Source organism: Brassica napus, chromosome C9 (genome assembly GCF_020379485.1).
Source record: "Brassica napus cultivar Da-Ae chromosome C9, Da-Ae, whole genome shotgun sequence".
Taxonomy (NCBI): domain Eukaryota; kingdom Viridiplantae; phylum Streptophyta; class Magnoliopsida; order Brassicales; family Brassicaceae; genus Brassica; species Brassica napus.
The window spans coordinates 36848483-36853356 of NC_063452.1; the positions used below are offsets into that span (position 1 = coordinate 36848483).

At 30.7% G+C, this 4874-nt stretch overlaps 1 long non-coding RNA gene across 12 annotated transcripts; it reads left to right on the forward strand.

Moving 5' to 3' along the window:
* The first annotated feature begins 222 nt into the window (after positions 1-222).
* LOC106366388 lies at positions 223-2691 on the forward strand. 12 transcript variants are annotated; one of them, XR_007328851.1, is made up of 10 exons: positions 225-291; positions 385-423; positions 530-653; positions 766-874; positions 962-1082; positions 1207-1241; positions 1324-1382; positions 1488-1745; positions 1820-2145; positions 2233-2691. It is a non-coding gene; the product is annotated as an uncharacterized LOC106366388 (long non-coding RNA). The 12 variants fall into 12 exon arrangements; XR_007328848.1 differs by having other exon boundaries at positions 223-291; positions 530-874; XR_007328849.1 differs by lacking the exon at positions 766-874 and having other exon boundaries at positions 232-291; positions 986-1082.
* The last annotated feature ends 2183 nt before the right edge of the window (positions 2692-4874 follow it).

Sequence of the window (4874 nt, forward strand, 5' to 3'; positions counted from 1 at the left end):
TATATAAATTTATAATTGATGTCTAAATTTGAAATGAATTAAATAAAACCGATAAGAAGCACCAATTTGCAGCAGTTAAAAGATTGACAATATGATATTAAAAGAATGAATTTACATAATCCAACAATAATAAAAATGAGATATACTCCATGGAGAGGGATGCCACCTCTGCCAAATATTTAGCACCAATCAAACTGACACATCAGTAAAATAATTTGTTTTTTTACAACCTTATTGACTTAATTTTTTCCTATCCGCACGAATCTCATCGTCTCCTGCAAATTTACAAAGGTTTTTTACTCATTTAGTTGCATTAATTAATTCAACGCTATGACCTTCCGATTCCTTTTCTCCAACTCATTCCCTACTGATGTAAATATATAGTGATGGCGGTGAAGTTCAATCCCTAATCGTAACTGTTGGGTATCTCCTATTTAGATTTCAAATTTTTTTGTTTCCTTTTGAGTTTTGATCTTTGAAGAAATTTGTAGTCTTTGACACTAAATTCCACTGTCTTTTTTTCACTCAGGTACTAGTGCTATCCGAAGTTGGTGGGCTCAACGAAAGCTTCACCCTTTCTGAATAAATGGCGACTCCTTTAGGCCGACTGCAGGAAATTGGTTAAAAGGGGCTCAAGTCCTGGAGCACAGAAGGTATCAACAATGGCGTATGAATCAGAAACCGTGAAATTGTTGAATCTATAATATATATATGCTATCAATAAAAAATCTTCACATCGCCTCTTTTTCTTTTATTTGCTTCAAGGATTTGAAATTGTGAAAGCATGTTTTGTGACGCGGTGGACTCTCCTTTAGTTGATGTCTATTCCATTTACTCATAACTCTACATCTATTGTATTCTTGGGAACACGAAGGTCAAAATATTGATGAATGTGGAAGTTTGATAAAGGAAAATTAGTAACATCGTATAGTTTGTGATCTTCTTTTTGATCTGACAATAGTTGGTCGAAACTTTTTCATGGAAGCTCTTATGTCTTTGGGGGAAGATAATGGCTCTGGAGGAGTCTTTCGCTGCATGTTTAGCGGAACGAACCGGGAAAAGTCGTGTCTTCAACATTCTTTGTAAGCAATTATGTATTTTTAAATCCTTTGCAGATTTGACGTGCTTGTGTTTTGGGTTAGTCTTATTTTTTTATGAGCCATTGATATAAGCTTCTCACTCTGTTTTGTTTCTGCTTGGATTCAGGGCATTGTTGGATTTGATATTTATCTAGCAGCGAGGTGTGTTCGTGGCTGCGATAAATTTTTGGTTGTTTCTGTTGTACACTGAATTTGACATATGTGAGTGTTTTGATCTTGACAGGAAATCAAGAAAATGTAGAAATTCAGTTTGTGGATTACATATATCATGCACTTGATCCGGTTAGTGTTTCCTTCTCTTCAGTTTGTCAGTTGGAGAGATCTGCATCTAAGTCATGTATCGAATTCATGTTTACCATGTTCTCATGTATTGAGTTTTGAGTTTAGGATGATGAACGACACCAACCAAATCAGAAGTAGAGCTGATCAGGCATGTCATTTGTTCTGAAGCAATTTAGCATCACTTTTGGATCGTCGAATAATCACCGCTTTGTTTTTGCGTACTATCTCAAACCTGACATAGATTCTATGAAATTTTTTTTTGAAGTTATTCTATATCTATCATATTTGTTTCTAACTGTTTAATAAGGTCTTGAAAGTCCATTACCACAAAACAAAAATTTATAATGGACCCCTGATTTCAAGGTAAAGTAAATTACAAAATCTTATCTTCCTTTGAATTATATGTATGTTTAATGTTCGACCGATATTTTTTGCAGTTATGGGCTCTCCAACAAGAAAATCCGGCATTGAGTATACTCTCAAGAAGCTACTGCAGCTTACCACAAACGAAGAGGCCTTCGATGCTCTCAAAACCAAGACTGTTGACTTGGTCTTAACTGCTCATTCTACTCAATTTGTTCCAAATGTTTTGAAGATCTGTAGAACTCTTCCAAGTCCCTGATACTTTAATTCTTGTGACTTTGTTTTGTTGATGTGTTTTGTAAGACTGTTATCAGGATTCGTGATGGTTTGGCACAGTTATGTGCGAAAGACACTGCTCTTATTGATAAACAAGAACTCGATGAAGATCTGCAACATAAAGGTATATGCTAACAAAGAACTCTACAAAGGCTTTTATTGAATATCCACTGAAGTCTAAAACAGTAAAACTCTGTTTTTGTTGCACAAGATTCAAGTTGCTTTCCGCACGGATGAAATCCAAAGAACTCCACCTGCACAACAAGATGAAATGAGAGCGGCTTTGAGCTACTACCATGAGACAACCTGGAAATGAGTTCTGAAGTTCTTGAAGCGTGTTCCTACAGCTCTGAAGAACATTGGAATTAATTAGTGTTCCTTACGATGCACCTCTTATTCAAATCTATTCCTTGGATGGGTGGAGGCTGTGATGGTACACTCTTAATTCTTTCTTTTCTTGAACATTTGCTAAATCCAGAAACTGGTGTGATGTATGCTTACTAGGTTCGAGGTGGGGAATCCATACACTCATTAACCTTTACTTTTTGCAATTTAAATTTGAAGAGTCTCATAACGGCTTTATGTGTCAATGACTGACTGCTAAAGTCTTTTATAACTGATACTGAATCACAACTTCTTCATATATGAATACTAGGAGGTTTCAGGCGCAGTTATAATAATTTTTCAAGTATTTTTTTTTTTAATTTTAATTGATATTATATATAATTAGTTTTAGATAGTAATTTTATTAGTTTAAAAGTTAAAACTATAAAGCCAATAATTTTAAATTTTTAAATTTGGTCTAACTATTTTAAATTTAAATTTATTTAGATTTAGTTAACTATTAGGAAAAAACCAATTTGTATTTTGCTTGAAAGATTGTAAGCTTGAAAGATTGTATAGTAGTTACTGTGTAATGTGTTTTCGACTAATTCACAAACCTTAGAAAAAGCATTTTAAGGATGACGGTTTCATGTACAATCAAATACAAATCAAATAATTCACTATGTATAGTAAAAATCACAAGGTATGATTACTGAAAAAGCAAAGGAAATGATACTCACATAACCGAAAATAACAACATGGAAAGGGTTCCAAATGTAGCAAATCATAAATGATTCCGAAAATATAAAGGAGTTAGAGCACAATGTCTAAGACACACGACAATGGTTTTGTAATTGCCAAAAAGATTCACTCCTTTCTAATATCATTGCTTCCTTTTTTCCTTAAGACAAAGGGCTTTCAGAAAATGCAGTTTGTGATATATACATAATAGCAAAGTGTCACCAAGAAAAGAGACAACTACTCCAAATACACAGCTTCTTAGTGAACTAATTTCTTGAAATTGAATAATTACTCCAATTACAAGACACATTTATACAAATCACAAGAATTTATGAACTCTATAAGTAGCAAACAAACAGTGCGATTTGTAACAAGATCCCAAGAGAAATAAAGGAGACAACACAACGTAAAAACATTACTTCTCAACAGAGAGAAAAAGATTTTAAAAACATTTTTTTTATCTCTGAATCAACTTTGATAAACCCATAGATATTATTAAAAATCATAAAATAGGAAATCAGAAGTCTAAACAAAATACTAATCCTACATGATAACTAAATGGACATCAACATCATAAAAATAGACTAAAATATAATTCGAACCTAGAGATAACTTTTTCTCATTCATTATGTTTGTTGCACTATTCTTCTTTTATAGCCATATAAACTACACTTAAAAAAATATGCCTACATGTAGTAACATTACACTCTCAAAATTAATAAAATAATTAAAATTTACATGCATAAACACTTATGAATAGAATAAATTATTAAATTAATGTTACAGAAAAGAGAAACAAAACAACAACATTAAATACAGAGTAAATCAAAAAGAAAACAAAAAACATACATAATATATTTCCAGAAAATTAAAATATATAAGTTGGGTGTGGCGCATAAAAATCTCTACTATTTAGGCTAATTTTAGCATTTTTAGAGTATATTTTAAATGATATTTTTTCAGGTAAACAACATAAAACACTAAACTACCTGAATGAAAACATTGTCTATGAAAGAAGAACAGTGCAACAAACATAATGAATGAGAGAAAGCTATCTCTAGGCTCAAATTATATTTTAATATATTTTTATGATGTTGATGTCAATTTAGTTATCATGTTCAAAAATTTAAAGAATCATATTTATAAATAAAAACTATAATTGAGTAAAAATTAAACAAAAAATAATTATCGCAAAAAGAATTTTGATGTCTACTCTAAATGTATTGTACAATTTATATCAAAATAAATTAACATTTATGTCCAAAAATATGTCAAAAACATACAAAATTTGTATATACTAAAGAAAATGAAACATTGTAGCTTGTGGTGTGTAGCACTGAAACAGATCATCATATACTATCAATCTAAAAAGAATTAAAATATGTTTATGGTTTTTGATTTGGCTTAGTAAATCGCACTACAAATAACATTTTTTTAAAAAACTATTACCTCCGAGTTATCATATATATATATATATATATATATATATATATATATATCATTAGATTTTTTCCATCATTTACTTATAATATTATACCAAATAAGTTTGTGTAAAGAACAGTTTAAGTCAGAGCATCACCATTCAATGCATTTTATGTAAAATTTAGGAAATTTCTAATTTGCTTTCTCAAACTCCAACTCCATCTTGAGTTGTTTAATCATTAACTTGAGAGCCTAAAATAATAATGGAAACATGTTTCAATTCTAACATACAAATAACATTACCAGGTTATATATTTTCTAATCTTCTGTAATATTAAACATGGAATCATTCATATTGAAATCTCC